This window comes from Rhineura floridana, chromosome 6, assembly GCF_030035675.1.
Source record: "Rhineura floridana isolate rRhiFlo1 chromosome 6, rRhiFlo1.hap2, whole genome shotgun sequence".
Taxonomy (NCBI): domain Eukaryota; kingdom Metazoa; phylum Chordata; class Lepidosauria; order Squamata; family Rhineuridae; genus Rhineura; species Rhineura floridana.
In genome coordinates, this window is record NC_084485.1 from 61,929,500 (window position 1) to 61,940,369 (window position 10,870).

Here is a 10,870-nt window from a genome sequence, read left to right on the forward strand (position 1 = left end):
TCTTATTCTCTGTATTTTGACACCAAACTGCACTTCAATTTTTGTAATAAATCTTTTCAGTTTCTCTGCAGCTTCACTTTTAGCTTTTAGTAAATAAACAGTGCAGAATTTTGAAAAATCATCAACTATTGTCAGGAAATATCTTGCACCCCCCTGAGTAGGTTGAAATGGCCCCACTAAGTCCACGTGTATTAATTGATAAGGTGCATTTGTACTGGGCATGGCTTCTTTGTTCTTTGCAGCCACAACTGCCCTAGTTTGTTTACACACGTGGCAGTCTACATATTTTTCACAGTTTCTCAATGTCACATCATTACTGTTCTCTGTTGTTTTCACCACATTTTCATATCCTATATGGCCTAGTTTTCTGTGCCATAAATGAACACAATTATTATGGGGTTTCTTATTAGCACACATGAGTACATGATTTGTTTGTTTCACGTGTAAGAAGAACAATGAGTTCCTCACTATTCCTTTCATGAATATTTGCTCTCCTCTCATTACATGCACTGAACCCCTTTTGAACATTACTGTGAACCCCATTTCATTGAGTTTCGACACAGCCATAATGTTACATTCGATATCAGGAACAAACAGCACATCTGTCATAATGGTATTGAAACCTGCTAATTTCACTGTACCCCTACTTTTGATCTGTTTCTTAGATCCATCAGCCATTATTACATGATCCTCTACGTCACAAAATGTATGAAACATAAATTTATCTTTGATTATACTATTTGTTGCCCCACTGTCAATTGCCCATAAATCTTTTCAGTTGTTTCCCTGCTCATTGTTAATACATTGCTTATTCTTACTAGCATAGATCACCTGTACACATGTTTTCTTCCTCTTTCTCTTCTTCTTGCTTCACAATTCCTTTGAAGATGTTGCCTGGAACCACAAAAATAACATGCCTTTTGTCCATACAGTCTCTCTTGTGCAGCTTTGTTGTTCTGTTTTTCCACGTTGTGTTTAGACTCAGTCTTTTCCTGCTTTGCCATTTCCTGCCTCCTTTGGAATTCTTGTAAAAGTTTGCCTTCTATATAATCCATATTGAGATTTGCATCGTCCATTGCTTCCAAAGAGCTCACCAGACTATCATAACTTGAATCTAGTGAAGCTAATGTGATATACACTTTTTGCGTTTGAGAATGTTCAATTTCACGTTCTGACAACTGAGTAAACAGTCTGTTTATTTCCAACAAATGCTCCGACATGGTTGTATCTCCAGATAAGCGCATCTGATACAATCTTCTGGCAAGATATATTTTAGAACTGGCAGTCTTTTTCACATGAATATTTCTTAAAGTTTCCCAGGTTTCCTTTGCCGTTGTTGCATCACGCACGTGCAGTAATTGAGAATCATCAATAGCAAGAACAATTAACGCCTTTGCCCTCTCATCCAGCCTTCTCCAATCTGCTGGAATAGGCACCCCAGCGGGTGGGTCTTCTGCGATAGCTTTCCACAGGTCTTCTTTCACTAGAAAAGCCTGCATTCTCTGTTTCCAAGTGCCATAATTTTTCCCTGTCAGCCTTTCCAAGGGAATCCCGGCCGATAACGTAACAGACATACTTTCACTTTTCACAGTTCACCGCCTTTGTAATTAGAGCTTCTCACCTCTGTCCTTCAGTCAGGTTTTTTTTTTTCCCACGGCTCTCTCACAGCTTTCAGCTCAGCTTTCGGTTTCTCCGTCTCTCTGCTGTTTTACTCGCTGGTCTGCAGTTCTGGCTTTTCTCTGCCGCTTTTCTGCAATCCTCAGCACCAGGTAACCATCAGCACCAGGTAACCATCCTCTGCTACCACTTGTTGGATGTTGTATCTGGCGCAAGCAGATGCCCAGGATGCAGAACAGTATAGTGACAGGCTAGATGCCAGTTGAAGCAATGAGCCGGACAAGCAATAAGTTTTAAGAGTCACTTTACTGACAATATATCACAAGCTCTCTCTGTACAAACTCCTCGACCCCCACACTCACAAGTGTCTGCTGGCCCTCTATATAGATAAGGCCAGCTGCCCGAGCCTAGGTTGCTTAGCAACGTGTCCTTGAAGATGGCTCGAGCTCTGCCAACTTTCGCTTCTAAGTCACGTAGCTCACTTGTGGAAATTTAACCTCTGCTTTCTCGGTTTAATAGCCAACAAGGTGCAGAGTGAGACAGGGTGAAGTGGAGAAAACAATTGTTTTAAAAAATGGATGGTGGTGGAGAAGTACGGAGTGGAGGGGAAAAGGAGCCGGAGGGCAAGAACATGGATAAAGGAGGAGGAGGCAGCAGCAGAATGGAGATAAAGAACTGTGGAGGTGAAAGATGACAACGTGTGTGTGTGTGTGTATGTGTGTGTGTGTGTGTGTGTGTGTGTGAGTGAGAGAGAGAGAGAGAGAGAGAGAATACTGTGAATACGTTCTTAACGTACAAGGGAACTGCATGGAAATATAAAGGAAATGGCTATAAAGTTATCACAACTGAGCAATTATGTATGTACTCCCCCTCAAAGAAGTCTTCACCTTTTTATGGATACATAAAATAGCTCCCCATTTGGATAGATGAGGAAGCATTCTTCGCAGAAAAGGCACTCTGCACATACTCAGGGACATTTTAAACGTAGTTCTTTATAATGGCTTCTTTCTCCTTGGAAAGGAATTCTGCATATGTTCAATGGTATTCAGCCATAATTGCCAGAATTTTTGTAAAAAAAATGTGAGAACCCTTCCCCAGATCAGAACTGCCCAGGTACAAACCTGTTGCATTTGCTGTAGGGAGGATTGGCTTCCTTGGGATCTGGTGTGATAGCCTCTAAAGCTTTAGGGATGGAATGGACTTCAGAGTCCTGTAGAGGACAGTTGGTTTTATAGTGTATTTTTGTTGTTCAAGTACATTAGTTTTAGATATCTGGTTATGATTTGACCATGGTTGTCTCTAATTACTCAGTCAACAGCAGAAACATTGAATCTGAACTTCTTAGTAGAAGGAACAGATACAGATATGATGATTAATATTGCTGTAGGATTGCAGGGCTGGTTTGGATTATGTCTGTAGGTGTCCTTCAAGCCTGTAATTCTGTAGCAGAGATCCCTGCTGAACTGGTCAGTTTCTTTGTTAAATTGATGGACCTGATTTACATGTCTGAACACTTGGTGGGGAGCAGATCTGTTTCCACAGGAACAAGAATAGCCCTCCCCCCTCCTCCAGTTGGGACAGGAGGTAGATTTTGTGTTTTAGTTTGGTGTGGAACTGGAAAGACACAGAGAGGCTTGCCCTGTTCTCTATGCTGAATCCAAAGCTATGGCTTTGGGAGGCTTCCCTGGAAGCCTAATGGTGAAGCAAGATCTGTTGGATCTATGAGCATATGTTTTATGCTCAGGTTGTAAATATGTGTAAATAAAGCCATATATCCTAAAGACACCACAGCCTCCAAGGAAACCAAACCCTTGGCTAGCGCTGGAACCCATGGAAGTCTAGAAACGTTCAGAGATTGGGGTGCATGCAGTAACACTGTGCATGTTTGAACTATAAAGTACAGATGCTGATCTGCACAATCATTTCCAGACAGTGTACATAGGAAGCTGGCTTATACCAAATCAGACCATTCATCCATCATTGTCTACACTGACTGGTAGTGGCTCTCAAGGGTTTCAAGCAGGACTCTTTCCCAAACCTACCCAGAGGTGTCAGGGACTGAACCTGGGGCTTTTGAATACAAAGCAAGGGCTCACCATTGAGCTTCAGTCTCCTTCCCTGTGAATCTGACTTCATCATTTGAGGCTTAAAGCTCTTTCACAAATCAGCACAAAAAATTTACAAGACCATAACAAATGTTATCAACCTGCATATACCAATATGTTACTAGGAACGCAAGTAGTGATCTGGCAATCTATTTTCCTGAAGAAAATGTTATCCTGTGGATAACGGAAAGTGCCAGTCTAAAGATAGATGCTACACTGGCTGAAAACAATTGTGCAGATCAGCAACTTTGCTTTTTAGTACATGCACGCACAATATGTCTAATTCTGTTAGCAACAAAAATAAAGATAACACCACCACCACTAAGCACCAATTCCCTCCCCCTTAGAGACTTCTCAAGTGAAAAAAAGTTGGGTATCAGATTTTAGTCTCAGATAAATGAACCCAGTTGTTCCAAGTGGTTTCACTATATTGTGTGCAGGGAAGCAGCACTGTAGTCCCTAGACAACGACGTTTTTAAAAAGCAGCTGTTTTTTTAAAATGTTTTACAGGCTTCAGCTGCCTTTGTAATTGCTTACAGAAGAAAATAAACACCAAAGCAGTAATAAACACAAAAATCCAAAAACCGTCTCTCTTCCAAGAAACTGCACGCAAGATCAACAAGCGGCAGGAGCCAAAGAGTCTGATTCCCTTCCCTTCATTGCAGCCTATTATCATACCGACCCGTTTGATGGTGATGCTTGTAATGAGTAACAACTTCTGAATCGGACGACTGTCAGCTTGAGGGAACCCTGGCGGGAAAGAGAGCTGAAGCACTGACAAGCACGACTGTCAACAAGTATAACTGAGTCTTGATCATTTCCCCACCTGAAGACTTTGCTAGGGCTACTCTACAATGTGGTTTTGCACACCTTTCATCTGAGCGGAGGATCCTTAGGGTGGGGGGGTAGCGCTCCCCTTCCACGATCCTCTGCATGGTCGACTGCTGACCCTGCCACAGATGGCAGAGACAGGGCTTCCAGCCCTCCCCCACAGGCCGTGTGGGCCTGCGGCGTCCGCCCGCTCCACCTACCTCTCCTCACTTTCTGTGAATGCCCTGCGCGCTGCATCAGCCAAGATGGCAGCAGAGGCTTCTGTAAGGGGCTCATGCCCCTACTGCCACTTTGATTGATGGCAGGCATGTGCGCGCATGCAGTGTACCAGAGAGAAGGGGCAGATGGAGCGGTCCCACCCGGTCTGTAGGGAGGGCTGGGAGCAGGGGACCCAGGCCAGGATAGTGCTCAAGGGTCTAGTCACACCTGGCCCTGAGCCAGAGATAAGGTGAGTGATGAAGCCCCACTGCACCATCTGTTGCTGTCCAAAGGTCAGACAGAGAGGCCTGGAGGGCTGCATTTACCCCCCCCTCTCCTACCTCCACATGACCCTGCTCCGGAGGGTAGGGGGAAACCCATAACAAACCTAGGGGATGCAGGGGGGGGAGAGGAGAGCAGGTGAACATTCCACTGTGCCAAGAGAAAACCTTGTGGTGACAGAACATTGGCCATAGCGCTACTTTGAATACAACCCAAAGTATGTTTCTTAATTCTGAATTGCCTGAAGATCTTATTAATAGCTTTGCATAAAAGCTGTTGTACACCGCTGAGGAAATGTGGCCCGCTATTTCCTGATGAGTTACTTATTATCATTATTATGGTATTATTAGCATTTTTATCCTGGTCTTCAGCTGAAAATGGCTCCCAGAGTGGCTTACAAATATTAATGAGAAGGTAGTTCCTGCCCTTATGAGACGTGGCACAAAAGCACAAGGAACTGGGACGGAGTGTGAAAAAAGCAAATTCAGGCATTAATTTCTAGTTACAGTGATGGAAACAGCAGGAATGGGAAATTTTGAAGAGCAGCCAAACATTGCTAATCTTTCAGCAGAGTTGATAGAGAGACCCTGCAATCCCATCTCTCTCCCTCTCTCACAGCCTTACACATATATGTGATTAATTTGGTAATCTTGTGATTATTGCTCTGCTGATGAATTAGATTTTCTGAAAGAGCCACAATGATACTTTGAATGGCATACCTGGGAAAGTCAAACATCACTTCATATTCCAGTACCAAGGTATATGGCCTAAAGGCACATGAGACCACCATCTTGCTACAGGTAAGCAGCTTTGGGTGTGGTCAGTGCCTGGATGGATGACTACATGTACACTGCAGCTCGGGTTCCATGATGGAAGAAAGGCAGAATATAAATGTAAGAAAACTAAAATAAATAAATGCAATATTCTGAAAAGTTTGCCCTATCTTGGTTACTTTGAATTTTGGTTTTGCTGATAGAGAATCTGGGAGGTAGATGAAGATTTGACAGAAATAATTTTCTCTAATGGGCATGGATGCTTCCTGAGTCAGACATTCACATGCCGAGGTGAGTTTTCAGATGAGTGCTTGGCAGATTGCACATGTTCAAGAAATAACAGGTCAGTTTTGAACTGGAGGACAGAGAGCTATGAGATGGCTGAAGGTGATGTGCCTTGGGGCACAGGACCTCTCTCTGGGGTTCTGATGTGCAGTTGCCCTCAGATTGAAAAGCTAAATGGAAGCAAACCCTGGCCTCTGCCATCAGCAAGGGGACCAAAGGCAACTAGGATTTGCACCCCCTACCTCTTGGGAAGAACACTGTGGCAAGAAGACTTACATGGCTCCATCCATTGTTGAGACAAGAGCAGTTTCAGGGAGCTTTCCTGCTAGAAAGGACACACCTCCAATGATCAGCTGCTGCATAACTGCAGAGCTTAAGGAGAGCACATTCAAGCTTCATCTATGGTCAGGAGACAAAGGGCCACCAAGAGGCTGCACCCCCTGCCTCCCAGGAGGAACATCAGGGCAATCGAAAGATCAGCCATGCTGTCATCCCTTAGCCAGAAAAGGATAAACTGCAGGGACCTTGTTTCCCATTTCTCACAAGAAAGTGCACTCAGCCCCAACTTCCAGTTGCCCTGTGACTGCAAAAATGGGGAAGGGAGGACTCTGGCCAATGCAGCAACAGCCACCAACTATTACTCATGCATAAGTGCCAGCAAGGGAAAATCAGTCTGGCCCTAAATGCCCATATATATAACATAACACTTGAATCAAACTGAGCACCCTCCTTCATCTTTTCCTTGTGTGTCTTGTCTTTTTTAGTTTGTAAGTCTGATGGCCAGGCCTCTCTTTTATTTTTTAATGGATGTGAGCTGCTTTGGGAGGCAATAATTGGCTGGAAAGCAGGATTAAAATATAATAATTAAATAAAATAGTAGATCTGCTGCTTTATAAGAGTGTCTGCTGTTTGCATCTACTTATTCACCGATTGTATATTTGTAAGTAAAGTGAAAAATACAATGAATCTTCAGCGTTTTCTCATCTAAAGGAAACTTAATCTGGTAACCCTAGACTTCCAACTGTACAGAGATTTGTAAAGCATCTAACAATATTGAAACAGACTGCTCCATTTATTTTAGACCTTCTGGTAGACAAGTGTCAAGCCAGACATTATGTTATGGTGGCTAAGGCAAAAAAAGCCAAATAGCACAAACTGGAGATTACTGACAACAGCCTCACTGAACTGAGCAGGAACTCAGTTTGTGGTTGGTCCATTTGTATTTGATTAATTATTTGGTTGATTGACTTCTTACCCACCCTTTACTGTAAGGTCCCAAGGTGGGTTATGCAATTCTTAAAAAATCAAAATAATTGCAACCATAAAAAAGGGAAAATTCCAAAAGAAAATAGTTCCATATATAAAATAATTTAAAACAATTCCATATGTAAAAACAAAGGAAACATTTAAAAACAATTCTATATATAAAAAAAGTTAAAATAGTTCCAATACAGATGCAGACTGGGGAAAAGATCTCCACTTAAAATGCTTATTGGAAGGAGAACACTACTTAAGTCCTTGCACAGCTCCTGTTTTATTCAGAGCTGGGTTTATTCAGAAGACATGATGGATTGTGACCCATGGATCAGTTGTGTGTGATGCCTTAGTGATGATCAAATCTACCCCAAGACAGGTGCCTCACCTTACCTCAAGTAAACTGTTGCCTACTGCATCCTTTGATTTATAAAATGTGCCCAGGAAAACTACAAATTCTGAAAAGAGATTGGGCCCTTTTTTAGTTTGGGTTCTTTCTTTTTCCAATCTCAGACTTCTGCTGCTCATTCTTGGCAAAATTAGATTAACCTCGCGTGTTCAACTTTACAGCAAATAGTTGAAAGGGTAAATGAAACCTCAGGGTTTGTCTCTCACCATGAAACATTTAACTGAAGATAACGTGAACTACTGAGACATCCTTACTGCTTTCTTTGAAACCATTCAATAAATGAATAGATAAATCATTAGAATATTAATTTTCTTCCCACTCTGACTGAATCAAATGCTTGAAAAATAGATGTAGTTCGTTGCCATCCAAACTAAGTATGTGTGGCCTACATCTGAGATTAAAATAATTGTTATATACAGTCGATTTTTGTTTTATTTTTATTGTTTTCCTCAGTCCTATTGAACTATGCAAAACTCCAGAATAACTCATATCCTGCGAAAGATTTACTTGTGATCTTGGCATATTATGCTCTGTCCAATAATATGCTGTTATAATTATTATTTAATCACTTTCCACGAAGCATCTCTGATGTGGAAAAACATGTCTACCCCCTCTGGTAAAGAGTGTAACTGCACTTACTTAAATAAGAAAGGACAAGAGGGAGGAGGATAAGTAAAGGCTTGGAAGAATGGAAAATTACTGAGTTATCTGCACATCTAAGTTTGAGCATGTCACAGTTTAAAATTTTCTGATTAGGTTTAATGGGTAATGTGGGCACGTTTGCAAAAGGAGATACAAGGTACAGCACTGTAGACGGCAGCAGCTTGCTTGTTGTTGTTTTGCTCCTGTAACACTTCAGCTCCTTACTATAGAAAGTAATAAAGACAGCTGTATTGATTTTCAACCTGCTTCTCGTCTTGTTCCTATCAAAGAACCAAGTCTGTGGAAAGTTTTCCACAACATCTCAATGCCATTTAACAATATTTACAATAAAACATATATAAAAATGCATATATAAATACAATTAAAACAACTGCTTATATAAAACCAGTTAAAACACCAAACAAGTTCACAGTGAAGCAAAACAGAAATTTCCAGCTCATAGCCTATCTTCTTCACAGCTAAGCAACACCTGATCCCACATCTGTATACCAATCTACATCTCAGTGAAATCAAGAATAGAGCTTCCTGTTTTTCTCCAAACTGTTGCTTCTTTTTTGCAGTGCAATCCTAATCATGTCTACTCAGAGTAGGGATGGGGAAGAAATTTGATTCAGTTTGCATTTAAAGGCAAATCTATCAAATCCATACTTTCTGAAACAATACGAGGATCAAAACATAGCCATCCCTGGACATTGCACTTATCCAAATTTTATGATGCAGTTCTCCAACCAAACAATGTTTACAAAAATGCATATATTTGGGAAGATGTGCATAAAAATGAATATATTAGTGAAAATAACATACAAAAATGCATTATGTTAGGATAAATTGCAAAAATCCATCCATTAGTCAAAACTGCATACAAAAATGTGTTTATTAGGAGAAATTCATACAAAATGCTGAAGAATTTTCAGGAGGGTTTATTTACTAGCTAGGCAACAGTGGTTCTTTCACCTGCCTCTTTAAGAGTCAGCATCCAAGCTTAAAGTGATACAGGAATAGATGGTCCATCCTACTGAGGTGATGGTGCTGAGCACAGTACTGACAGGTGGATAGATGTGTGCATTGTTAGTAAAATTAACAGAGATTCCAACAATACTCATCAAGCTTGGGAACTGATATGAGCTTTAGGGGCTTGTCATGCCCCATCCTTACAAGTTATATATAATTAATTAATTTGTCAGTCATCTCATACCCAATGGTCTCTAGGAGACTCACAACACATTTTAAAAATATACAATATAAAAATGAATTTAAAAACATACAATATACAACATTTAAAACCCAAACAAAAAGGACTAAGATAGCATACTCAAAGCCTGAGTGAAAAGGAATGTCTTTGCCTGTCACCTAAAGATGAATAGAGAAAGCACCAGGCACACTTCTTTGGGGACAGCATTTCACAGCCAGGGGGCCACCACTGAAAAGGCCCGTTCTTGTGTTGCCACTCCAAGCCTCCCATGAAAGGGTCACATGAAGAAGGGCCTCAGATGATGAATGCAGGGTCCATGGCGGTTCATATGGGGAGAGGTATTCCTTGAAATATTGAGGTCCTGAGAATCATCATCATCATAATTTTGTTGTCCGCCTCTCACCCAAGGCCCAAGGCAGACAACATAGATTTAAAAATACAAAGCATACAGAAAATCATACAGAAATTTAAAAAATACAAAACATACAAAGAATTATACATAAACAAATCCATAACATCCTTAAAAACATCAGTACGAAGGGGTAAAAAATTAACCAAATACTTAAATAAAAATGTGGCTCTTCAGCAGCCATCTAAAAATGTGAAGAGATGGGGCTGATCTTACCTCACAGGGGAGGGCATTCCGTAGTCTAGAGGCCACAACAGAGAAGGCTCTGTTGCAAGTATTCGCCAGTTGAGCTTCAGATATAGTATGCACTCACAACATACCCTCTTCCCTGGTTCTCATGTGATGGGCATGACTAATGAGGGGAAGGCGGGCAGAAAGATACTTAGGTCCTAAACCACTCAGGGCTTTAAAGTTCAAAGCCAGCACCTTGAATTGTACTTGGAAGCAAACTGGGAGTACCCTCAGGCTATGTACCTGCTCCTTTTAGCACAGGCATAATGTGCTCAGCTACGGCTATACTACCCTGAACAAGCCCGATCTCGTCTGATCTCAGAAGCTAAGCAGGGTCAGGCCTGGTTAGTACTTGGATGGAAGACTGCTTGGGAATACCAAGTGCCATAGGCTTAGAGGAAGGCAATGGTAAGCCACCTCTGAATACCTCTTACCATGAAAACCCTATGAATACATCCAAAGGATTCATAGGGTTGCCATAAGTTGTAATCAACTTGAAGGCATGTAACAACAACAATGTGCTCCAAGTAGCTTTTCCTAGTTAACATCCTGGCAGCTGCATTTGACCCAGCTAAAGCTTCCAAGTAGTCTTCAAAGGCAGCCCTACATAGACCACATTAC

At 41.5% G+C, this 10,870-nt stretch overlaps 1 pseudogene; it reads left to right on the top strand.

The window, feature by feature from the left end:
- Positions 1 to 10,523: 10,523 nt before the first annotated feature.
- Positions 10,524 to 10,642, top strand: LOC133388128 (5S ribosomal RNA; annotated as a pseudogene).
- The last annotated feature ends 228 nt before the right edge of the window (positions 10,643 to 10,870 follow it).